Consider the following 27852-nt stretch of genomic DNA (forward strand, 5'->3'; position numbering starts at 1 on the left):
AAGCCTATCTAAAGGTATGGGGGCCCCCCAGAGCTGAACACCGGGGACCTATTTATAACACGGACAGGGGGCAGCCTCACAAGTAACAAGAAGGGGTCAGAGAGGGAGGGGAGGGGGTCGGTAAATAGTAAAAAGTGGAACTGCCCAGAGACTTTGCAGCCTGACATCAGACTGAAAAAAAAACATATAAATAAACCTGGTCTCGCTCGCAGCTTAAATAAGGAAACACTTCCTTTAATAAGTCCAGTAGAGGGGTGCAGGGCCGTTTCACCACTTTTGTCTTTTCTCCCAAAAAATTCCTAAAGGGGACAAGGAAATGCAAATTTCACAAGAAGTTATGAACTCCCCACCCCCTATCCCTCCTATTTCTCTGAGAGCCCAATATCATCGGAGCAAAATAGTGACAAAGACATGGCTCAAGAATGTTCTGGAAGGCAAATGAAGGCTGCTCACTCAGTCCCTCCCGGTTCTTCAGAACTTGAATCTCCAGCAGACTCTACGCAGTCTCCCAGCTAAGCTGTTCAGAACCTCCTGATTTTATTAACAAAGGAGATCAGAGAGAAATTTGAGGTATCCAAGCATAACCAAGGGAAAATCAGGGAAGAATGTGAGGCACAGGAGAGTGAGATGAACTTACCAACAGAGAGAATGGGCAGGCTGGAGGTGGCAGAGGAAGAACAAGACAGACAACTGCTCACAAATAGTCAGGATATCTCCCAACTGAAATCCGGGGAAAAGGTCTTCCAGGAGAAGCTGGAATCGTTGGAAAATAATCTGAGAAGGAATAATATTAGACTACTGAATGTCCCAGAAGGGGAGGAAGGTGATTACATTGAGGGATATGTAATCTCCATGATTAGAAAATCTATCCCGACCCTGGCATATTTAAATTTGAAAGAATATATCCAAAGAATTAATCGAAATCTTTTTAAAAGAAAGTCTGGGAAGAAAGTTCCCAGGAAAATACTTATAACCTTTGGAACATACTTAACTAAGGAGAAAATTCTTACAGAAGCCCTTAAAGCGGGCAGTTTTTCGAAAGGGGATTGGTCTTTTCGCATGCGATCTGATGTGTCAAAGGCGACATTGGTCAGACAGTGAGAGTTGGAGAACTTCATGCAGGAGCTAAGGTCTCTTGGTTCCACGGTTCAGATGAGGTTTCCGGCTGCCTTAAGGACTATGTGGAATAACAAAATGCATAATATTGGGGATCCTGCTGAAGTTCGTGCTCTGATTGCGCAGATTAAGGCATCACATTAAATCTTCTCTTTTTTGTTCTTTTTTGAGTTGTCTGGATGAGAGCTCAAATGGGGTGAATCTATGTGCCCCTTAAAGAAAGGATGGAGGGTTCCCTGGGGTGAGAGGTGTACCATGGAGTTTTTAACAATTTTGCTGATTTTTTTTGTATTAGGTGTGGTAGCATGTGAGAAAAAAAATAAGTGTCCTCATTTAGTCTACATTTAGCCCAGCTACAGGTTCGATGGGGTGCATTTGTCCTTTCTCATGGAATAATGTCTAGACACAAGAATGCCCAGCTGAAAATCCTTTCATGTAATGTTAATGGTCTCAGGGTTAAGTGGAGAAGGAGGAAGATTTTTTAAAATTTTTTAAAAGGATAGATGAAGAGGTGGTTATCCTGAAGGTGATCCACTTATTACGGGAGGAGTGGAAAGACATCCTCTACAAATGAAGTGGGTGGGTTACAGTGCAAGCACTAACCAATCGTGTGCTGTAAAGGGTGTGGCAATTCTCTAAGGGTTGTGGTAGGTAATGTAACAGCGGACACCAAAGGCAGGTGGTTAATCATGAAAGTGGGCTTGTATGGGGTTTGGCTTCCAATAGTTGGATATTACGGTCCCAATGTTGATGACCCAGCACCACTTCAGGATCTGTATAGTAATTCACTAACAGCAAAATACCCAATTGTGATGGGAGGAGATTTGAATGTTTTCTGAGATCCTATGTTAGATAAATCTACCGCCAGACCAACAATAACATGATCTTGGGTAAAACAGGCAATGGCAGATTTTGGCCTAGTAGATTTTTGGCGATGGAAAGGTGGAGAGGGCCCAAGATTTATATTTAATAATAAAAAGTACGGTCATCATCTAGGATAGACTTTATTTTGGTACACAACAGCCTATACGGAATGGTTAACCATGGAGGCCATGCTCCGGCTCATCTTTTGTATCACTCAGTGGTCAAGTTACATGTCTCCCTCAATATTCAGTCATCTATCCCTATGTGGCCAGTAAATCTGGCTCTTTTTTTTTTTAGACAAGCTGATTGTTGAAGGTTTGAAGTATGACACAAAATACTTTTTTGAAATTAATTATGGCACTACTACCTTACAGTTGGTGTGGGACGCATATAAAGCTTTTATCAAGTGAAGACTTATTATTAATCTGTCCGCTGATAAGTATAGGGAAGAGAGAGCAGTTGAAGAGCCTAGAATCTCGAATAGCTTCCCTTCATGAAGCAATCTCTATTATATAACAGCTGGAGGATAATCAGCTAGTTGCTCTGGAAGTCCAACTGGTAAAGGCCAAAACAGACTTGGATCTATTTCTTGAGAAAAAAATAGAAGTAGGGAGGATAGTAGTCGGTATGCTCACTATGAATATGGGGAAGGTTGAGGCAAGCTTTAAACGTGGAAAACTAAGATGGACCATACTGGTAATTATGTTTCATCAATTGAATCAGAGGCTACAGGATCACTCTGTACGGGAGAATATGAGATAGAGGAAGCTTTTATATCTTTTTTCCAGAAACTTTATACAGATGATTTGGAGGTCCCAGAGGAGGAGGTTAGAGGATTTTTGAAGGCGATTTATCTTCCCCGTCTGGGTGAGAAAGAGTGACAGCAGGTGGAGAGAAGGATAGAATGGGGGGAGGTAGATGATGCAATGAACAATTTAAAGAAGGGGAATGCCCCTGGCCTGGAATCTTTGCAGAATGAGCTTTACAGTTTGTTGAGCGATGACCTAGCGCCAATTATGCTAGAGCTGTTTAACCTCCTTTTTTTGAGGATACTGAAGTGCCAAAGTCCTGGGATGAAGCTGTACTTAGTCTCATTTTAAAACCTGGAAAGGATCCAGCTCAATGCATGTTGTATCGCCCTCTTTCTTTACTGACTTTGGATTATAAACTTTAAACGTATATTCTGTCTAAAAGGCTTGAGAAACCAGCTAGTATGTTGATTCATGTGGATCAGAAGGGTTTTTTCAAAGGAAGACAACTTTATGAACTCACTCATGATCTATTAGGTGTGGTAGACCTGGCAGTTCAGGAGAGGGCCCCTTTAGTGGTTCTCACTTTTGATGCGGCCAAGGCCTCTGATCGGGTGAACTGGTCTTTTTTGCAGCTTTTCATGGGAACATATACGTTTGGGGTAAACTTTATTAGGGCAACTAAGGCTCTGTATAAGTGCCCGACTGCCAGAATACTGATTAACAATATGGTGTCTCAGAAGTTTAGGATCGGGCGAGGGACCCGTCAGGGTTGCCCACTATCCCCTCTTCTTTTTTATTTGTACATTGAGCCTTTGGCATAATGATTAGGGCTGATAATTATGTTTTTCCTTTTTAAAGTAATTGCTGGGTAAAGAAGGTTACTTTATATGCAGATGATATTATGATTTATACCAGGGATTTTGCCAGTTCTCTTCCCAGAATTACACTGCCATTAGAGGAATTTGGCAGCATGTCGGGTTATTCTGTGAACCAGGAGAAAATGGAAATCATGTGTTGGAATGTCATCTATAATAGCCCTTTAGACAAGCAACAGATCTGGTACTTGGGGATTCAGGTTTCATCTAATATAGAGGAAGTGGCCAAGGTTAATTTTGAAAGAGCATATGCGGACATCAGAAAACTTCTTAGAACTTGGGCTAGTCTTCCCCTGTCTTTTATAAGAAGAGTTAACATCCACAAGATGATTTTTCTCCCAAAATTTATTTTCCTGTTTAAAGCAATTTGAGTTTAAGGCAGGTTGATTAAAAAAATTACAGGGGGACTTGACCTCGTTTGTATGGGCAACCAAGGGGGTGCGGATTGCATGGAAAAAGCTATGTAGAAAGAAAGAAAATGGAGGGATGGCTGCTCCAGATGTGTATACATACTATCTTGCTTTCCAGCTGAAGAATGTGAGGATTTTGTTACGTGATATATCTAAGTATACACTATTTTGAAAAGCAATGACTCAGGATCTATTGAAGGTGGGTGACAGTTTTTTGTTTAAGTTTGGCCACCTGAAATACTCCAAAAGGGTTCGTTTGAAGATTCTTGTAGGGTTTGGTGGCAGATTCAAGGAGCTTTAGGAATAACCCATTATAGTTATTTGGCCCCTGTTTGGGATTCACCGGGTACCACTGATTGTGTTATAGATAAGTTAGCACTTCCATTAAAGGCTAACAGGGTGACAAAATGGGGGAAGATTTTGGAGGACTCTAAGTTAATACCCTGGTTCAAATTTGAGGAACAGGCAGAATATAGGATCTTGAAGTTTAAATACTATCAGTTAGCCAGTTGGGTTACCACTCTCCAGACAAAAGTAGTAGGGAAAAGTATTTGGGATGAGAAACTATTGCAGGTGTCTGTTCATGATGAGGTTTCATTGTGGTTTCAGGCACTACTAGACGCAACAGATAATGAATTGGATGCCATAATAGCATTCATTCCCAATATATGTCCTATCTTTCCCCAACAGGAATGTGAGTGTATATACATTGCAATGTCCATTATTCAACATAAATGGCTGTGTGGACACAAACCTCAAATGCTTAGCTACTTATAATCCAAACAGCCATACTGTCCATAGAATCTCTTTGAGAATTCAAAACAAGAGGGTTTGATAACTGTGTGCCAACAACTAGTAATTTCACCTGAAGACCTTATAAGAAAAAATGGAATTAATTATCAGTATTAAACCCCATCTCAACACAACGAAGACGGCTGATCCAATGTACTTCGATTCATCTCAATGTCAACTCCCTGTTGCCACCGCTAACATTACGGGGAACATGATTGATCCAAGACAGGAGAGACTGTGACCCTCGAATTCGTTCTGAGGGAACATGGCGGCCACCTAAGGAGTGCGGTCAGGAACTATCTCGCTCCGGACGACTGGCAGCATGAACATTAACACGGAGAGCATCAACAGTGTACAGTCCGCTGTCCCCGAAGCTGAGGTTTAATGCCTCTTACCTAGAGCTTATGCGGGAATAGAGGGCTGGAGCTGGCGTCGGTCCTGGTTCTGTGGAGACGTTTAGGAACAGCGTCTTGAAGTCCAGAGTGTGGGCGGAGGCTGCTTGGAGTGTGCGATGTGGGAGACCCTACTCCTTTTGTTGCAGCCTCCACCGTGTGAGCGCTGCGAGTGCTCCAAGAAGCTTTTTCCCTCAAGAAGGGAAAGTCCTCGGGCCAGAGTGAGTCGCCGGTGCAGAGGATTGCACACATATGACACCGGCCAGATGGAGGGCTTGGGTAACCTCCAGATGCCCCATGACTGCTCCTGTTCAACAGCCACAAAGCTTATCTAAAGGTATGGGGGCCCCCCAGAGCTGAACACCGGGGACCTATTTATAACACGGACAGGGGGCAGCCTCACAAGTAACAAAAAGGGGTCAGAGAGGGAGGGGAGGGGGTCGGTAAATAGTAAAAAGTGGAACTGCCCAGAGACTTTGCAGCCTGACATCAGACTGAAAAAGAGCCATATAAATAAACCTGGTCTCGCTCGCAGCTTAAATAAGGAAACACTTCCTTTAATAAGTCCAGTAGAGGGGTGCAGGGCCGTTCCACCACTTTTGTCTTTTCTCCAAAACAATACCTAAAGGGGACAAGGAATTGCAAATTTCACAAGAAGTTATGAACTCCCCACCCCCTTTCCCTCCTATTTCTCTGAGAGCCCAATATCATCGGAGCAAAATAGTGACAAAGACATGGCTCAAGAATGTTCTGGAAGGCAAATGAAGGCTGCTCACTCACTCCTTCCCGGTTCTTCAGAACCTGAATCTCCAGCAGACTCCATGCAGTCTCCCAGCTTAGCTGTTCAGAACCTCCGGATTTTATTAACAAAGGAGATCAGAGAGAAATTTGAGGTATCCAAGCATAACCAAGGGAAAATCAGGGAAGAATGTGAGGCACAGGAGAGTGAGATGAGCTTACCAACAGAGAGAATGGGCAGGCTGGAGGTGGCAGAGGAAGAACAAGACAGACAACTGCTCACAAATAGTCAGGAGATCTCCCAACTGAAATCCGGGGAAAAGGTCTTCCAGGAGAAGCTGGAATTCTAGGAAAATAATCTGAGGAGGAATAATATTAGACTCCTGAATGTCCCAGAAGGGGAGGAAGGTGATGACATTGAGGGATATGTAATCTCCATGATTAGAAAGTCTATCCCGGCCCTGGCATATTTAAATTTGGAAGAAGATATCCAAAGAATTAATCAAAATCTTTTTAAAAGAAAGGCTGGGAAGAAAGTTCCCAGGAAAATACTTATAAACTTTGGAACATACTTAAATAAGGAGAAAATTCTTACAGACGCCCTTAAAGCGGGCAGTTTTTCAAAAGGGGATTGGTCTTTTCGCATGCGATCTGATGTGTCAAAGGCGACATTGGTCAGACAGTGAGAGTTGGAGAACTTCATGCAGGAGCTAAGGTCTCTTGGTTCCACGGTTCAGATGAGGTTTCCGCCTGCCTTAAGGACTATGTGGAATAACAAAATGCATAATATTGGGGATCCTGCTGAAGTTCGTGCTCGGATTGCGCAGATTAAGGCATCACATTAAATCTTCTCTTTTTTGTTCTTTTTTGAGTTGTCCGGATGAGAGCTCAAATTGGGTGACTCTATGTGCCCCTTAAAGAAAGGATGGAGGGTTCCCTGGGGTGAGGGGTGTACCATGGAGTTTTTAACAATTTTGCTGATTTTTTTTGTATTAGGTGTGGGAGCATGTGAGAAAAAAAACAAGGCCCATATTTATACTTTGTTAGCGCCGCATTTGTGTCATTTTTGGACACAACAGCTGCACAAACTTGCAAAATACAATTGTATTTTGTAACTTTGCAGCGTTTTTGCATCAAAAAGCGGCGCAAATGCGGCGCTAACAAAGTATAAATATGGACCTAAGTGTCCTCATTTAGTCTACATTTAGGTCAGCTACAGGTTCGATGGGGTGCGTTTGTCCTTTCTCATGGAATAATGTCTAGACACAAGAATGCCCAGCTGAAAATCCTTTCATGTAATGTTAATGGTCTCAGGGTTAAGTGGAGAAGGAGGAAGATTTTTGTAATTTTCTAAAAGGATAGATGAAGAGGTGGTTATCCTGAAGGTGATCCACTTTTTACGGGAGGAGTGGAAAGACACCCTCTATAAATGAAGTGGGTGGGTTACAGTGCAAGCACTAACCAATCATGTGCTGTAAAGGGTGTGGCAATTCTCTAAGGGTTGTGGTAGGTAATGTAACAGCGCACCCCAAAGGCAGGTGGTTAATCATGATTGTGGGCTTGTATGGGGTTTGGCTTCCAATAGTTGGATATTACGGTCCCAATGTTGATGACCCAGCACCACTTCAGGATCTGTATAGTAATTTACTAACAGACAAAATACCCAATTGTGATGGGAGGGGATTTGAATGTTTTCTGAGATCCTATGTTAGATAAATCTACCGCTAGACCAACGATAACATGATCTTGGGTAAAACAGGCAATGGCAGATTTTGGCCTAGTGGATTTTAGGGGATGGAAAGGTGGAGAGGGCCCAAGATTTATATTTAATAATAAAAAGTACGGTCATCATCTAGGATAGACTTTTTTTTGGTACACAACAGACTATAAGGAATGGTTAACCATGTAGGCCATGCTCCGGCTCATCTTTCGTATCACTCAGTGGTCATGTTACATGTCTCCCTCAATATTTAGTCCTCTATCCCTATGTGGTCAGTAAATCTGGCTCTTTTTTTTTTAACAAGCTGATTGTTGAAGGTTTGAAGTATGACACAAAATACTTTTTTGAAATTAATGATGGCACTACTACCTTACAGTTGGTGTGGGACGCATATAAAGCTTTCATCAGGTGAAGACTTATTATTAATCTGTCCGCTTATAAGTATAGGGAAGAGAGAGCAGTTGAAGAGCCTAGAATCTCGAATAGCTTCCCTTCATGAAGCAATCTCTATTATATAACAGCTGAGGGATAACCAGCTAGTTGCCCTGGAAGCCCAACTGATAAAGGCCAAAACAGACTTGGATCTATTTCTTGAGAAAAAAATAGAAGTAGATAGGATAGTAGTCGGTATGCTCACTATGAATATGGGGAAGGTTGAGGCAAGCTTTTAACGTGGAAAACTAAGATGGACCATACTAGGAATTATGTTTCATCAATTGAATCAGAGGATACAGGATCCCTCTGTACAGGAGAATATGAGATAGAGGAAGCTTTTATATATTTTTTCCAGAAACTTTATACAGATGATTTGGAAGTCCCAGAGGAGGAGGTTAGAGGATTTTTGAAGGTGATTTATCTTCCCCGTCTGGGCGAGAATGAGTGACAGCAGGTGGAGAGAAAGATAGAATGGGGGGAGGTAGATGATGCAATGAACAATTTAAAGAAGGGGAATGCCCCTGGCCTGGAATCTTTGCCGAATGAGCTTTACAGTTTGTTAAGCGATGAGCTTGCGCCAGTTATGCTAGAACTGTTTAACCTCCTTTTTCTGAGGGTGCTGAAGTGCCAAAGTCCTGGGATGAAGCTGTACTTAGTCTCATTTTAAAACCTGGAAAGGATCCAGCTCAATGCATGTTGTATCGCCCTCTTTCTTCACTGAATTTGGATTATAAACTTTAAACGTATATTCTTTCTAAAAGGCTTGAGAAACCAGCTAGTAGGTTGATCCATGTGGATCAGAAGGGTTTTTTCAAAGGAAGACAACTGTATGAACTCACTCATGATCTATTAGGTGCGGTAGACCTGGCAGTTCAGGAGGGGGCCCCTTTAGTGGTTCTCACTTTTGATGCGGCCAAGGCCTCTGATCGGGTGAACTGGTCTTTTTTGCAGCTTTTCATGGGAACATATAAGTTTGGGGTAAACTTTATTAGGGCAATTTAGGCTCTGTATAAGTGCCCAACTGCCAGGATACTGATTAACAATATGGTGTCTCAGAAGTTTAGGATTGGGCGAGGGACCCGTCAGGGTTGCCCACTATCCCCTCTTCTTTTTTATTTGTACATTGAGCCTTTGGCATAATGATTAGGGCTGATAATTATGTTTTTCCTTTTTAAAGTAATTGCTGGGTAAAGAAGGTTACTTTATATGCAGATGATATTATGATTTATACCAGGGATTTTGCCAGTTTTCTTCCCAGAATTACACTGCCATTAGAGGAATTTGGCAGGATGTCGGGTTATTCTGTGAACCAGGAGAAAACGGAAATCATGTGTTGGAATGTCATCTATAATAGCCCTTTAGTCAAGCAACAGATCCGGGACTTGGCGATTCAGGTTGCATCTAATATAGAGGAAGTGGCCAAGGTTAATTTTGAAAGAGCCTATGCGGACATCAGAAAACTTCTTAGAACTTGGGCTAGTCTTCCCCTGTCTTTTATAAGAAGAGTTAACATCCACAAGATGATTTTTCTCCCGAAATTTATTTTCCTGTTTAAAGCAATTTGAGTTTAAGGCAGGTTGATTAAAAAAATTACAGGGGGACTTGACCTCGTTTGTATGGGCAACCAAGGGGGTGCGGATTGCATGGAAAAAGCTATGTAGAAAGAAAGAAAATGGAGGGATGGCTGCTCCAGATGTATATACATACTATCTTGCTTTCCAGCTGAAGAATGTGAGGATTTTGTTACTTGATAGATCTAAGTATACTCTATTTTGGAAAGCAATGACTCAGGATCTATTGAAGGTGGGTGACAGTTTTTTGTTTAAGTTTGGCCACCTGAAATACTCCAAAAGGGTTTGTTTGAAGATTCCTGTAGGGTTTGGTGGCAGATTCAAGGAGCTTTAGGGATAACCTATTATAGTTATTTGGCCCCTGTTTGGGATTCACCGGGTACCACTGATTGTGTTATAGATAAGTTAGCACTTCCATTAAAGGCCAACAGGGTGACAAAATGGGGGAAGATTTTGGAGGACTCTAAGTTAATACCCTGGTTCAACTTTGAGGAACAGGCAGATTATAGGATCTTAAAGTTTAAATACTATCAGTTAGCCAGTTGGGTTACCTCTCTCCAGACAGAATGAGTAGGGAAAAGTATTTGGGATGAGAAACTATCGCAGGTGTCTGTTCATAAAGAGGTTTCATTGTGGTTTCAGGCACTAGTAGAGGCAACAGACGATGAGATGTCTCTCCCGGAAAAGAAATGGGGGAGATCTTCCCAGCTCTAGATGTTGGTAAGACATGGAAAATGTCATGCTCTACACTCTGGTTCGCTAATAAATCCATTTATCTGAAGAAAAATCATTTGTTTACAATATATAGAGTATACTGGTCCCCAGAGAAATTGTCAGTTCTAGGCAAGATGAAAAAAAGTTGTCCTTGGTGTGGTGAGGAAAAGGCAAAGGATTTGCATATGTCCTGGTGTTGCCCAAGGCTTAGTGATTTTTGGGTAGCAGTCGAAAAAGTACTTAAGTATGTAAAAAGTCCAGAGGTGGAGATAAGCCTTCCGCTGATAATCGAGATTTGTAATGGGACAACCAGGAAAAGAAGCTCCCTATGCATTACAAGGAATTGATGTTTGTGTTGATTCTCCTTGCCAGACAAGAAATCTGCTTGAGGTGGACCTCGTCATCACCCCCTACAGTGCTGGAGTGGGTGGAGTCTATTAATCATTTATGTAGTTTGGAGCGTATGGGCCCTCCTAACTAAATAGATGAATATTGGTTTATTTGGGAAAATGTCCAGCAAATTAGTAACTTCCCTGGGGCTTATAAACCCGGCTGAAATAGCCCGATGATCACAATTTTCCTTTTTCCACGAGGTCAAGTTCGGGTGTAGACTAGCTGGCAAAGGTGCACATATCTTTTGTGCGTACGCTAGCTGATATTGCTCTGGTGCGGGAAAGGGGAGTTACCTGAGTCTAAAGGTGCAGATTGGTGGGTGTTACTGAGGTGTCTTTCCCCACGAGACACAAGTTTATGACCCTCCCCCGCCGGTGTGGAATATCATTAGGACAAAAAAAAAAAAGGGGTACTCTTATGAAGTGTTACCCTTTAAATGAAAGTGGGTTCTTAATATGTTAGGTTTGAGATGCCCATTGCGCAGTGCAAAACGTGGTCTTGTGATGACACTCATACGTTTATGCTACAATGTTCGAGTTTGCATGTTGCTATATTGATTTTGGTCTTCTGAGCATAGTAAGTTTATTTTGATACCAATATGATTGAGTACAAACTTATCACATATAATTTAACTTGGGATTTTTGTGCAATGGCTTCAAATTACATGTGTATTGAGCTAAAGGTCTGTAAAGGGAAGATAAATGTACAGTTATATCTCTTAGGATGTCTTGTGACATTTTTAGGAGCTACTACATGTCACATAATGGGGCATTATAATGTAACATGTTTGTTGAACTTGTGAAGCTGATACACTTGGTGATTGCAACATATCACACTGCTGTGAAGCATTGATGGTACATAAATGGAATTGTTTTTGTCCAGTTTGGCTTGTGAGGGGACATCTACCTGTTTAACCTATCATGGTGGGACGTGGGGGCGAAATCCCTTAAAATAAAATTCAGTGTTCTGACATTATAAAGGTGTGTGGTGGTTCTTCATCTCGTTGACTGATCCCATTGGGAAATATGATATGTTTAAAAAAATGTTATGACCTAGGGCCCCTCCTGGTCAATATTGACAAATGAGCATTAGCTTTCATGATGTGGAGGGTGTTAGACCTGACAGCCTTTGGGTAGTCACCCCTAACTTTTTGCCTGCCTCCCTCCACTTTTTAGATACTGTTTTGCTGGTTTTAAGACTCTGTGCACTTTACCACTGCTAACCAGTGCTAAAGTGGATATGCTCCCTCCCTTTAAACATGGTAACATTGGATCATACCCCAATGGACTATTTAATTTACTTATAAGTCCCTAGTAGAGTGCACTATGTGTGCTCAGGGCCTGTAGATTAAATGCTACTAGTGGTCCTGCAGCACTGGTTGTGCCACCCATGTAAGTAGCCCCTTATCCTTGTCTCAGGCCTGCCATTGCAAGGCCTGTGTGTGCAGTTTCACTGCCAATTCGACTTGGCATTTAAAAGTACTTGTCAAACCTTAAACTCCCCTTTTTCTACATATAAGACACCCGTAAGATATGCCCTAGGTAACCCATGGGCAGGGTGCTGTGTAGGCAAAAGGCAGGACATGTACCTATATAGTTTACATGTCCTGGTCGTGTAAAACCCCTAAATTAATTTTGACATTGCTGTGAGGCCTGCTCCCTTCATAGGCTAACATTGGGGCTGCCTCAAACATTGTTTGAGTGGTAGCTGCTGATCTGAAAGGAGTAGGAAGGTCATATTTAGGACGGCCAGAATGGTGATATAAAATCCTGGGACTGGTGAAGTTGGAGTTAATATTACTATTTTAGAAAAGCCACTTTTAGAAAGTGAGCATTTCTCTGCACTTAAATCTTTCTGTGCCTTACAATCCACGTCTTGCTGGGTTTAGTTGACAGTTCCTTGTGCATTCACTCAGACACACCCCGAACATAGGATACTCAGCCTCACTTGCATACATCTGCATTTTGAATGGGTCTTCCTGGGCTGGGAGGGTGGAGGGCCTGCCTTCACACAAAGGACTACCACACCCCCTACTGGGACCCTGTCAGACAGGATTGAACTGAAAGGGGTCTGGTGCACTTCTAAGCCACTCTTTGAAGTCTCCACACTTCAAAGGCACATTTGGGTATTTAAACAGGGCCTCTGCCCCTACCAACTCAGACACTTCCTGGATAAGAAACTTGTAACCTGAACCTGCATCCTGCTAAGAAGAACTGCCTGGCTGCCCAAAGGACTCACCTGACTGCTTTCTGTGAAGGTCTGCTGCCTTGCTGCTCTCTGGCTGATGTGAAGAAGTACTCTCCAAGGGCTTGGATAGAGCTTGCCTCCTGTTCCCTGAAGTCTAAGGACCAAAAAGACTTCCTCTCTTCAAGAAGGACTCCTTGTATGGTGAAATTCGATGCCAAGCCTACCAGAAACAACGCACAGGCTGCACCGCAGTGAAAATTCCACCACATGCCGAACCGGAACAATGCAGTCTTACTTTGCAACAAGAAGATTGATGCAGAGTTAGCGTAGCCACCGGAAATTTGACACGCGTCCCACTGGATCGATGCACATCCAAGCCGGAATGACGCAGCCCGACTTCCAGAGAGGAATCAATACATTGCCTGCCGTGTGGTAGAAAATTTGACGCAATGCCCGCCAGATCGACGCAGCTCCTGTGACTTTGTCCTGCCAGCGCAGGAAATCCACGCATCCTCCCCTGGGCATCTGAAAACCCCACAACCCGAAGAGGATCTACGACCGAGCACCGGAAATCGACGCACAGCCGTCCCTGAGTGAAAACTAAATGACGCAACCTCGTGTACATCCTGAGAAATCGACGCACACCCCTTTGTTTCCACGCATCTCCTCCTCTGCGGTTCTTTGTCAAGATTTTTCACGCAGACCAGGTACTTTGTGCTTGAAAGAGACCTTGTTTGCTTTTAAAAGCCTTAAGACACTTTAAATCACTTTTCAGTGATATCTCAACATTTACTTATTGCATTTTAATGGTTGTGACCTGCATTTATCCAGGTTACCCCCTGTCCAAGCAAGCACCCTCAGTCTGGTCAGGGTAAGTCACACACAATTCAAATTATCCTGTGCCCATCCTCTGGTAGCTTGGTACTGAGCAGTCAGGCTTAACTTAGAAGGCAATGTGTGAAGTATTTGCACAATAAATCATACACACAACAATATAACACCACAAAAATACTCCACTCAGTGTTTAGAAAAAAATATAATATTTATCTGTATAAATGAAGGTCAAAACGACGAAAGATGAAATAAGCAAATGTAGGGATATCACAGAAAGTGATATCAAATGTCTTAGAGTAGAAATATTACTGTAAAAGCAACAAAAAAGTGTCTTGAGTTCTCCTAGAAACAACAAGTGTCTCTTGCAGAGCAACTTACCTGGTTTGCAGTGAAAAATCCTCGCAAGGGACCGCAGAGGAGGAGGTGCGTGGAAAACAGTGAGTGTGCAGCAGTTTCGCCCCTTTGGACATGGACATGAGTCGTTATTTTCCACGCGGCGAAGACTTTATGTCAATTTCTGGAGCACGGACTTGGATCCTCTTCAGGTTGTGGGGTTTTCAGATGCCCTGGGGACGATGTGTGGAATACTGGGCTTGCGGAGCGAAGTCACAGGGGCTGCGTAGATTCCGGTTTGCGATGCATGGAATTTTCTTCTGCACGGCAGGCGCTGCATCGATTCCTCTCAGAAAGTCGGGCGTCGTCGTTCTGAGTCGGCTTGCATCGATCCAGTAAGGTCGTGCGTCGAAGTTCTGGTCGCATCGCTAGCGGTGCGTAGATCTTCTGTGGCGAAGTCAGGGTTGCGTCATTCCAGTCTCGCTGTGCTGTGAATTTTTCACCGCGAGCAGGCTGTGCGTCATTCTTGGCAGGCGGTGCATCGAATTTTCACCGCACGGGGATTTCAGCTGCAGGGGAGAAGTCTTTTTGGTCTTGAGACTTCAGGAAAAAGGAGACAAGCTCTATCCAAGCCGTTGGAGAGCACTTCTGCAGCACAGCAAGTGAGCAGCAAGACAGCAGCAAGACAGCAGGGCAACAACAAGGCAGCAGTCCTCTTCAGAAAGCAGTCTAGTGAGTCCTTCAGGCAGCCAGGCAGTTTTTCTTGTCAGGGTGCAGGTTATGGTTCAGGGAACTTCTCCAGGAAGTGTCTGAGGTGGTAGGGCAGAGGTCCTGTTTTTGTACCCAAATGTGCCTTTGAAGTGGGGAAGACTTCAAAGAGTGGCTTAGTAGTGCACCAGGTCCCCTTTCAGTTCAATCCCGTCTGCCAGGGTCCCAGTGGTGGGTGTGGCAGTCCTTTGTATGAGAGCAGGCCCTCCACCCTCCCAGCCCAGGAAGCCCCATTCAAAATGCAGATGTATGCAAATGAGGCTGAGTATCCTGTGTTTGTGGTGTGTCTGAGTGAATGCACAAGGAGCTGTCAACTAAACCAGTTTAAGTGCAGAGAAATTCTCACTTTCTAAAAGTGGCATTTCTAAAATAGTAATATGAAATATAACTTTACCAGTCAGCAGGATTTTGTATAACCATTCTGGCCATACTAAATATGACCTTCCTACTCCTTTCAGATCAGTAGCTACCATTCAAACAATGTATAAGGGCAGCCCCAATGTTAGCCTATGAAGGAAGCAGGCCTCACAGCAGTGTAAAAACAAAAATAGGAGTTTTACACTACCAGGACATGTAAACTACACAAGTACATGTCCTGCCTTTTACCTACACAGCACCCTGCCCTAGGGGTTACCTAGGGCACACCTTGGGGGTGACTTATATGTAGAAAAGAGGGAATTTTAGGCTTGGCACTTACTTTTAAATGCCAAGTCGAATTGGCAGTGAAACTGCACACACAGGCCTTGCAATGGCAGGTCTGAGGCAAGGTTAAGGGGCTACTGAAGTGGGTGGCACAATCAGTGCTGCAGGCCCATTAGTAGCTTTTAATCTACTGGCCCTGGGCACATATAGGGCACTCTACTAGGGGCTTACAAGTAATCTAAATAGCCCAATTAGGTGTGATCCAATGTTACCATGTTTAAAGGGAGAGAGCATTTGCACATTAGCACTGGTTAGCAGTCGTAAAGTACGCAGAGTCTAAAAACCAGCAAAAACAGTATCTAAAAAGTGGAGGGAGGCAGGCAAAAAGTTACGGGTGAACACCCTAAGGCTGTCAGGTCTAACACTTACATTTTTATAACATTGTGCCTAACTGTTCTGAAGCAATTTTGGTTCTCACCGACTAAATATACTAGGACCACAATCAATGTTGTAAATTAATTTCTCAAAGAAGTGTTTGGTAGGGAGGGTTGCTCCTCTGTATTAGTTACTGACAATGGGGTTCAGTTGAGATCTAGAGAGAGGGAGTCTTTTCTTAAGCATTATAAGATCAAGCATGTGACCACAGCATTATAAGAACATCATGAGAATAGTCAAGTTGAGAGATTCAATCAAATATTGAAGATTTTTTTGTTGAGGCACATAATGGTGGAGGAGATTTTAAAAGTTCATTGAGAAAAAGATTGTGGATGTATTGCATAACCCTGCATACTGTCACAGAAGTTAGTCCCTCCAAGTTGCTCAAGGGCACAGATCATGTGTCCAGTTTGTGTCCATGGTGATTCAAAAAGGAGTGAGGGAAATTGAAAAAAGTGTGATGTGAAGGAGGTAGCAGTGAGGGTGAAAAGTAGGCAAAATAAGACCAAAAGTAGTGTTAATAGAAGTGGAATGCAAAGTCTTATAGGATCAAGGTTGGAGATTAGGTTAGAATTCTGAAGCAAGGAATAATAAAAAAAAGGTTTTTTTCCCGGCTGGATAAAGCCATGAAAGTAGTGAAAGTTTTTACAAGCAGTGTTGTCACTCAAGACAGTAAGGTATAGAATGTGAAGAAAGTTGCCAAGGAAAAATAGCTGCTTGTAATGAATTGGATGATAATGCAGATGATGATGACAAAGAGGTTTTGGTTAGATTCAACAATGGTGTTCTGCAGAACAATGAGATGTTAGACAACCTAGGGATTCAAATGCATACGGGAAGATCAACTGGTTCCAACTTAGATAGTGAGTGTTAGAAGGGTTCTTTAGCCTAAAGAGTCAAAGGGGGAAGCAGGATCAGACAACCTCCAGTAAGATATCCTGAATTTATGAAATAGCTGTATGTTTTATGAAGAATGACATGTTTTGCTAGTTATTCAGACAACTTTGCTTAGGTGTTTTGTTTTCTATTTATTCTGGTTAATGTTATTTATTTGCTTTGCATATTTCCTTGTGCATTTTCATTTCTTTTGAGGAAAGGGAGATGTGCTGCATTGTGATTCTATCCATTAAGATGCAGATGCCAGTATTATGGTTTGATTTGCGTTCGGCATTCGTTGGGATGTATTAGCCATGCAATGCAGAGGGCAGACCAGTTGAAGTTTGCCTGTCTCCCTGTGAGGGTGGAACTGCTTTGTTCTAAGAACAGATCTTTCATCTTGCATCCCGAGTATTTCATTAACTTTCAACAGATAATTCTCCCACAGAAAATGAAAGAAACATAAAAATGAAATGGATGGAGACTGCCAAGCATGACAAAATGGTAATTCTGCTATCCTTTTTTGTCTGTGTAAGATTTTAACTGGTCCCAATAGAAATAAAGGTCTGTCTGTTATATGACTTAGCAATTGTTGTTGCTTCACAAAAAATGCATAACTGAACTTCGAGAAAGTGTTTTGGGTCGACCCTTCTCTTTTGACCTTCATGTGAAGTTTGACATAAGCACATGGACTGTCAAGTGAATATTCGTGCATGAGAAACTTTCCGTGACCGTGTAATAGAGTTTTCTAAATTGAATACTGAAGCCCGCGTGGACAAACTTCTAAGCTTGTGCTCCTTCCCCTCATGAATACCCTTCACTCTGTCATTGTTTGCTGCCGGGGGTTGCACAACAAGATCATAACATCAAACTGGAGAGTTACAGTACATTTTGCTTATTATTTATTCTCATTTGTGGTAGTAATGAGCATTTGAAAAAAACAAAAGCTCTTGCAATTTTACAGGCAAAAGTGCTTATTTATTAATTGACAAGCATGTGTGGGTCGGTGAGGAGGTGAATATAAGAATGAGTCATTTGTCAGTTGAGGGAAACCTGAATGGATGGATGAAGCGTTGAATAGGCTAGCGCATTTGTAGATGTATAGGTGAGTGGGTCGATGCAGACAGTTTACACCAATCCCAATATTGCAGCAGTGATGATAATGTTACAAAAATGCAAAGAAATAATATCATGCCAGTGCGAACATTATACCAGGAAACAGTATTATTCTGCCTAAGATGCCTATAGTTTGTCAAAAAATATGCATGTCCAGGTTTGCCTCCTCACCCAGTAATCCTTAGAGTTCACATGTCAACTATCACTAAGTGTAAATGTGAATTGATGGGCAAAGATAAAAATTTCCGACCACGGATCAGGGACACAGGTATTCTTAGTGCAGAAAGTTCTGCTGCACCATAGCTATTAGGGTCTCTCTGCACCCCAACTAGGGATTTCTTTCAGAATCCGGGGAAGTAAGGCCTGTTTTCCATTTTGTAGTGACGTACGCGACATCTTGGCTACGCCACTGCTAGGAAACGGCTCTTTTATTATGACTGCTGAATTTGAAGGGTAAATAATTCCAGACACTGCTCTGTTTGCAAAGCAAGCATCACTAAACTTTGCTTCAAACATGCAGTGAAGGGCGATTAACAATTGCAATGCACTTAAATAGCACTGCTGGTTGCTGCCCACCTTTCTGTGGATAATTTTAGAAATGAGAGATCATCTCACAGCTTTGTTCTAGTCTCTTGCGTGTGTTCCTGCGATTATGGCAAGCAGGGGATTAAAAATGTAGATATAGCACTGTGTTTGCACCTTCCCTTAGATAATGCAGCATACAAACAAATGTGCAGGTCAAGGTCATTGCTTAACTGGATGTTGTGTCTCATCCTTGAAATGGACCATTGAGCACTTTAGGTGAAGTGATTATTCTGCAAAAGAATGCCTTTTTGTTCAAGATGTTAGGGTGGGAATCCAGACATGTGAGATGGCAAAGCTTGTGATTCACAAACTCACAAGATTTCAAATTGAAAAACTGTAACATTGTACAAAGGCCATAGTAGCTCATAAGATAGGGTGCATGATACCTAAAAGTAATACATGTAAAAGTTAAATGTTACACATGTCCTGACAGTGAGGAGGCTTTAAAAAGCTATTTTCACTGTAGCAGGATTAGCTGCTCCATAGAAAAGCATTTTGATACAATCTTAAATTTAATATTACTGAGCAGGCACAACAATAACCCGAGTAATCCCTGTAAGGCTCCTAGTGCTCAAGTTCATTTCTCAGGAGCGGGTAGCTTGGCCCCCCCGTATGCCCTTTCGAAGAAGAATCATTTGCAGTTCCGAGATGCAGTCTTTACAAAGTCTTGAGATATCTTCTGCCTCCCCGGTCTCTTTGGCTCCCCCCTCTGGGGAGTTGGTTGGTGATAAAGAGTAAACACAAGCTTCATCTGCAGAACACAGTGGAGTACAGGGCCCTATAATGATGAAGGTAGTAGAGTCGGGTCCATCCCCACAGGATTCCGCCATGCAGAACCTTCTAATATCACTATCAGAGGAGATTAGGGGTAAATTTGAGATATCTGAACATTACCAAGCAAAAATTAGAGAATCTTGTGCTGCATTGGAATGTAAACTTAATGCACTGGCAGAGAGGATGGTAAGTTGGAGACGGTTGTCTCAGGGCAAGAGGCCTGAGTGCTATCCAACTCCCAAGATATCTCCCAGTTGACACGTAAGGGTGAGATGCTTCAGCAGAAGCTGGAATCTTTGGAGAGTAGTCTACAGAGGAATAATCTTAGGTTACTGAATGTCCCCGAAGGGCTGGAAGGGGATAACATTAAGGTTTATGTAATGACGCTGTTTAAGAAATGTTTTCCCTTTATGGATCACTTGTCAGAGTCACCAGATCCTCGGGGTCTGTGCACGTTCCCAACACGTCCACCACTGAACAGCTCCAAGACTCTGATAGATAAATCACAGAGACTGAGAGATTTCAAGAGGGGAAGAGGGGATTAGGAAGGGAACAGCTGGGAAGGAGACCTGTAGTAAGAAAAAGGTAAGAACACACAATATGAAAATTATATCTCCTGAAATCAATACTAGACTATGATTCAAGATGGCTGGATACCTGTAAGGGAATCAAGATGAATTAAATGAAAACTTTCTTATTCAAGTACTTTCCTTTACATGAGAATCAGAAAAAACATTCTGACTAAATTTTAAACCAGTCATATAAATCCTGTTTTGAGAATGTATACTAGGACCATACAATATTGCATCTAGAAACTCTGGCCTTCTGTGTACTCTTAAAATGTTTCAACACAAATTGCGCATATTGCAGATATATATATATATATATATATCTATATATATATATATATATAGTAAACACCATAAAAGGATTGGGCACCATGAATAACACAATATGGATTCAGGAAACAAATCACATAACTTGTCAACTCGAATATTACACGATAAATATCTTAGAATAGTGGCATACAATAAACAACATGAAATAAACTCGAGGAGAGAATCGTGCGTCTTGCAGATTCGAGTATCACCATGTAAAATACCAAGAAATGGTAGCACGAAATTAATATCAAAGTCAAATCATCATTAATCGAATTGCGCGGCTTGCCGATTCATAAAACACGATGTAATGTCAAGAAGTACCATCTCACAATAAATAACAAGATCAAAGTACAATGAAACCAATCGAGCTTCTTTTGCCGATTCTTAAGCCACCATGTAAATGTCAAGAAATGGTAGCTCGCAATGAACAACAAAGTTAAATCCTCATGAAACGAGTTGCGCGTCTTGCCAATTTGTAAAACATAATGTAAATGTCAAGAAATAGTAGCACGCAATGGACAACAATGTTTAAACACCATTAAACGAATCACACGTCTTGCCAATTCTTAAGCCACCATGCCAATGTCAAGAAATGGTAGCACGCAATGAATAACAAAGTCAAACCTTTATGAAACAAATCGCGCGTCTTGCCTATTTGTAAACTACCATATAATTGTCAAGAAATGGTAGTGCGCAAGTAATCTGTTACTCATTTAAGAATTAAACCAAGAATATGAAAATTCTCAAAAACGGTGTCGGAACAGTCCAACCACCGTCTTACCGCCTGGAACAATGATCACCAATGAAGGATGAAGGGCAGAAGACTGGAAGATCGAAATAGGCCGCCGGGACAGGAGCTCAGGAAGAAGCTGCTGTTCTGCACCGGGACCTCTGAATAGTGAGCACTGTGAGTTGGGCTGGCTCTCTTTTATAGAGTCTTGGCCCAGCCCAGAACCACACCCAGTCATGTTGCAGGGAAAGTCTCTGGAAGGCCCTGGAAAGGGGCCACACCCTAACACACTCTGAAAACCTGCAGCAATACATTGCAAAGGAACAGTATTTGTAAGCATATTAAAAATACGTTTTCAGGATTGAACTCTGCAATGCAAAAGGTTAAACCACAACATATCAGCACAATGCATAAATTATGTTGTTTTGAGAGTGCTGGGATTTTGCATTTTTGTCTCCAATAGAGCGCGTACTGCTCTGGTGTTGACAGTACTCCCCTCTCCCAGACGTGCTCTAGGGCCTGGTTTGCTTGGATTAAGATGATGAAAGCGTCTCACAAGTACTGGAGCATGAACATCAGATGCGGAAACCCATGAGTTACTTTCAGGACCATAACCTTGTCATGAGATTAAGTACCATAGATTACACCCTCTCAGTTTAGAATCCAACACTTTCTTGACTTCGTATTCTTCTTCCCCTTGTACTAGAACAGGAGCTGGATGAGGGTGGACCTTTTGGACTGCCTTTTTCAAGAGGGAAGTGTGGAACACTGGATGAATCCATAAGGATATGGGCAATTGTAGTTTATAGGTCACCAGATTGATTTGCTGAAAGACAGTATAAGGACCTATGAATTTGGGGTTAAACATGTGCTTCTACTTGAAGTCTATATGTTTTGTGGAAAGCCACACTTTGTCACCTGGTTGATATTGCGGTCCCTCACAATGTTTCTTGTCATAATGCCTTTTCTATTTTTGATTTGCTTTTTCTAAATGCTGTTGAATCAGTTTCTGGGTTTGATGTAAATGCTGAATGGTTTCTGACACAGCTGGAGTAAGAGAACTTTCTTGAGGAATTGTGATGGGCAAGGTGTCAGGATGATAGCCAAATAAACCAAAAAAAGGTGTAACGCCAATAGAAGTGTGTAATGAGTTATTGTAAGCTAACTCAGCTAACCAGAGCATAGATGTCCAAGAATGAAGTGCCTTTTCAGCATAGGCACGTAGGTATTGTTTCAAAGTCTGATTTAGTCTCTCCGTTTGACCATCTGTTTGAGGATGGTGACTAGTAGATAGCGTAGATGTCACTTGGAGTGTTTTACACCATGTCTTCCAGAAATTGGAGGAAAATTGTGACCCCAGATTGGAGAGGATAACCACTCTGATCAGTAAAATAGTTGCCAATTCACTAGAAGTGGGCAATTTTTTTACAGGTGATGAAATGTCCATATTTCGTGAGACTATCTACTACCACCAGAAATACTGAATGCTGTTGAACCACTGGCAGACCAGTAATAAAGTCTAAAGAAATGTGCTCCCATGGACGACTTGGGGTTGGAAGTGGATGTAACAACCCTTTTGGTTTTGAATGACTTGTTTTAATGCGAGCACAAACTTCACAGTTGTTTACCATTGCTTTTATATCTTTTGTTAGGGTAGGCCACCAAAAATAGCGTTGGATCAGTTCAAGAGTTTTAGGAGTACCTGGGTGACCTGCCGTAGGTATAACATGCAACCAATGAAACCCTATCTTGCGAAGTTTGGTAGTGGGTATGAACAAACGAGCGTCATGAAAGGGTAAACCTTGCTTGATTGACCTTTTGGGATCTGCTTGGGCCCATGTTTGCCATTTTTCAACGGTGAAAGAGTTGCAAATTTCTTCAAAGAAATCTTCAATTTTTATGATACATAGAACCTTGTCAGGAGAAATGATAGCTCTGGAGGCTTGAAATGCAGGCAACGTGGTAGACTCTTGACGGGACAAGGCGTCAGCCTTGCGATTATCTTTACCAGGCCGGAAGGTTACTACAAAATCAAATTCGGCAAAAAAAGCATCCAGCGTAATTGCCGAGGGGTCAAAAGTCTAGCGGAACTCATGAATTGAAGATTACGATGATCAGTATATACTGTGACAGTGTATTTGGCACCCAACAAATGATGTCTCCATTCTTTAAAGGCGTCACGAATCGCCAGAATCTCTTTTTCAGCAATGACATAGTTCTGTTCGGCTTCGTTCAACTTCCGAGACATATAAGCTACAGGATGAAGTTGACCAATGTCTTTATTTCGTTGTGATAAGACGGCTCCTATTGCTACATCTGAAGCATCAGCTTCCACTATGAAAGGTTGATTCGCATCAGGATGAGTCAAGACTGGGGCAGTGGAGAAAGCTTCCCTCAAAGTCAAGAAGGCTTGATCAGCTTCTGGGGACCATACAAACTTTTCTTTCTTTCTTAGTAGCTTAGTGATTGGAGCCACTGTCTGGGAGAAATGATTTATGAACCTCCGGTAAAAATTTGCAAACCCCAGGAAACATTGTACATCGCGAACAGTCTATGGGGTGGGCCAATCAGATACAGCTTTTACTTTCTTTTCTGCCATCACCATACCTTGAGGGGTAAGAATAACCCCTAAAAACTCAACTGTGGTAACATGAAACTCACACTTGGTTAGTTTGCAATATAAATGGTGTTTTCGAAGGGCTGTAAGAATTTTCTTGACATGTTGGACATGTTCGTTTTCATTGTCTGAGTAGGTCAAAATGTCATTGATGTAGACTATAGCAAATATGTTGAGGTACTCTCTAAGAACGTCATTCAAGAAAAATGTAGATGCTGCTGGAGCATTACACAGACCAAAAGGCATGACGGTGTATTAAAAAAGGCCATATCTTGTCTTGAACGCTGTTTTCCATTCGTCACCCTCTCTCATTCTGACCAAATGATAAGCACCTCGAAGGTCAAGCTTCGTGTTGATTTTTGCTCTCTTTACTTGTTCCAATAAGACCGGAATTAGGGGTAAAGGATATTTATTCTTGATGGTGACTTTGTTCAAACCCCTATAGTTGATGCAAGTTCGAAGTTCTCCATTAGCTTTTGCAACAAAAAACAAAGACGAAGCTGCAGGAGACTTAGATTGGCGAATGAAGCCATTCTCCCAAAATTGATCTAGGTATTTTCGTAAATGTTGATTTTCATGCTCTGACAGGGCATATACACGACAGTTGGGAAGTATCGCACCTGGGGCTAGATCAATTTGACAGTCATAAGATCTATGAGGAGGTAGAGTCTCTGCTCCTTTCTCATCAAATACATCTTTGTAAGATGAATACTGTTTGGGCAGCTGAATTTCTTTCTCCGCGGCAGCAGCTATGTAAGAGTTGCAAGCTTTTGGTACTTGAATCTTTTGGAGACATTGCTCATTACATAGCGCAGATGAGAACACGATTTTTCGTTTTGCCCAATTGAACTCCGGATTGTGATGAATTAACCATGGCAAGCCGAGGATAATCCCATATTGGGGAGCATGGATCATGTCAAGGATGATTTTCTCTTTATGTTTCTTTCTTTGATTCTTATCTTCACAAATCATCGACAAGGGGATAGTCTGAAGAGTTACCGTACCTCCAGTCAAGAGTTTTCCATCGACTGCCTGGATGATTTCTGGGGTCTTCTTTTCAATACATGGGATCCCGCATGCACGAACCAATTGGACGTCAACAAAGTTCCCAGTAGCCCCAGAATTGACTAGAGCTTTTTTGAAATAGATCTTTTTCTTGACCTGAACTCATTTCCAGTTTAAGATGTCTAGATTTTGAAGGGTCCATGTTGACACCCAAGAGCAACCCTTCTCTGCATCTTGGGTGCTTTAGTTTTCCAACTCGACTGGTGCATTGGCTGCGACCTTCTGAACTGGACCTTGCTTGTTCTTTGGTTTGATTGGACAATCTTTGGCAAAATGACCTTCTCGCACACAATAAAGACATTGTCCATTTTTTCTGCGTAGGTCCTTTTCATCTTTGGTCAAAGGTCTTCTGATGGTTCCAATTTCCATTGGTTCCGGCGTTCTTTCTTTCGGAGTTCTTGAGTCTCTGTTATCATGAACGCACCATGAATATTTTTCAATCTTTTTGCGCGTTCCTTCATGTTATGCTAAACGATGATCAAGTCTCAAGACAAGATTTATTAATTCTTGACAGTCAGTTGGTTGTGGGTCGATTTGCGCTAAGATATCTTTTAGTTCCTCTTTGAGTCCCTTGTAAAACAAGACCGCTTGTTTTTCTTCAGGCCAGGATGTCTCGGCAACCAGCCGGCTAAGGTTGACTAAATACGACACTAGGTCTTGATTCCTTTGGCGTAAATCTAATAATTCATGATCTGCTGACTGTGTTTCAGATCTACGATCAAAAACTCTCTCAAATTCACAAACAAAATTTCTCCAGTTGTACAACAAGGGACTATTTTTGCACACAAAAGAAATTGCCTAAGTAGCTGCATCCCAGACAGATATGATAATAAGAAAGCTACTTTGGACTGGGCATCGGGGAAAGTATTTGGTCTGCAGGTGAAGTGTAGTTCCACTTGAACCAGGAAAGATTGCGCTTTCAAAGGGTCACCTGAGAAACGTTCTGGGGGAGCTAAAAGAATTGCAGAAGGAACATTTAGGGAAATTGGATTTCTTCCAGAAGCCTGAGAAGAAGTACCTGGCCAAGACACACCTGTGGGACTTTGTTCCTTCTTCTCTACCTTATCTTGCAACTGACTCACTCTCTCTTCTAAGCTAGTTGTCAATTCTTTGGATGATACCACCTCTGCTTGGAGCTGGGTGATAGCCTTGACTAACTCGTCTAGTGTGGCCATGCTGAGAACATTCACAAGCCAGGAGGATAATAATTTGTGGGCTCACTATTCTGTGAGAGTCACCAGTTCCTCTGGGTCTGTGCACGTTCCCAACACGTCCACCACTGAACAGCTCCAAGACTCTGATAGATAAATCACAGAGACTGAGAGAGTTCAAGAGGGGAAGAGGGGATTAGGAAGGGAACAGCTGGGAAGGAGACCTGTAGTAAGAAAAAGGTTAGAACACACAATAAGAAAATGATATCTCCTGAAATCAATACTAGACTATGATTCTAAGCCTAGTCACTCTGAAAACGTGAACAATCTAAGAGTTAAGCTTAAAATGACTAAGTTTCAAGATGGCCGGATACCTGTAAGCGAATCAAGATGAATTAAATGAATACTTTCTTATTCAAGTACTTTCCTTTACATGAGAATCAGAAAAAACATTCTGACTTAATTTTAAACCAGTCATATAAATCCTGTTTTGGGAATGTATACTAGGACCATACAATATTGCATCTAGAAACTCTGGCCTTCTGTGTATTCTAAAAATGTTTCAACACAAATTGCGCATATTGCAGATATATATATATATATATATATATATATATATATGTGTTCATATATATATAGTAAACACCATAAAAGGATTGTGCACCATGAATAACACAATACGGATTTAGGAAACAAATCACATAACTTGTCAACTCGAATATTACATAATAAATATCTTAGAATAGTGGCATACAATAAACAACATGAAATAAACTCGAGTAGAGAATCGTGCGTCTTGCCGATTCGAGTGTCACCATGTAAAATACCAAGAAATGGTAGCACGCAATGAATATCAAAGTCAAATCATCATTAATCGAATTGCGCGTCTTGCCGATTCGTAAAACACAATGTAAATGTCAAGAAATAACAGCTCACAATAAATAACAAGATCAAAGTACAATGAAACGAATCGTGCTTCTTTTGCCGATTCTTAAGCCACCATGTAAATGTCAAGAAATGGTAGCTCGCAATGAACAACAAAGTTAAATCCTCATGAAACGAGTTGCGCGTCTTGCCAATTCGTAAAACATCATGTAAATGTCAAGAAATAGTAGCACGCAATGGACAACAATGTTTAAACACCATAAAACGAATCGCGCTTCTTGCCGATTCTGAAGCCACCATGCCAATGTCAAGAAATGGTAGCACGCAATGAATAACAAAGTCAAACCTTTATGAAACAAATCGCGCGTCTTGTCTATGTGTAAACTACCATATAAAAGTCAAGAAATGGTAGCGCGCAAGTAATCTGTTACTCATTTAAGAATTAAACCGAGAATATGAAAATTCTCAATAACGGTGTCGGAACAGTCCAGCCACCGTCTTACCGCCTGGAACAATGATCACCAATGAAGGATGAAGGGCAGAAGACTGGAAGATTGAAATAGGCCGCCGGGACAGGAGCTCAGGAAGAAGCTGCTGCTCTGCACCGGGACCTCTGAATAGTGAGCACTGGGAGTTGGGCTGGCTCTCTTTTATGTAGTCTTGGCCCAGCCCAGAACCACACCCAGTCATGTTGCAGGGAAAGTCTCTGGAAGGCCCTGGAAAGGGGCCACACCCTAATACACTCTGAAAACCTGCAACAATACATTGCAAAGGAACAGTATTTGTAAGCATACTAAAAATACGTTTTCAGGATTGAACTCTGCAATGCAAAAGGTTAAACCACAACATATCAGCACATTGCATAAATTAAGTTGTTTTGAGAGTGCTGGGTTTTTGCATTTTTGTCGCCAATAGAGCGCGTACTGCTCTGGTGTTGACATCACTCAAAGTTGGAAGAAGATATCCAGAGAATCCATCGCAATCCTTTTGGGAGAAAGCCCGATAGGAAGACTCCCAGGAAAATTCTTGTTAACTTTGGTACTTATATTATTAAAGAGAATATCTTATCAGAGGCCCTAAAGGCGGGCAGTTTCTCAATGGGCGATTGGTTGCTTAGGATACGGTCATACCTTTCTAAAGTAACGCTTGACAGGCAGTGGGAGTTGGGGAAGTACATGCAGGAGCTCAGGCTCTTGGTGCC

Source organism: Pleurodeles waltl, chromosome 5 (assembly GCF_031143425.1).
Source record: "Pleurodeles waltl isolate 20211129_DDA chromosome 5, aPleWal1.hap1.20221129, whole genome shotgun sequence".
NCBI lineage: Eukaryota > Metazoa > Chordata > Amphibia > Caudata > Salamandridae > Pleurodeles > Pleurodeles waltl.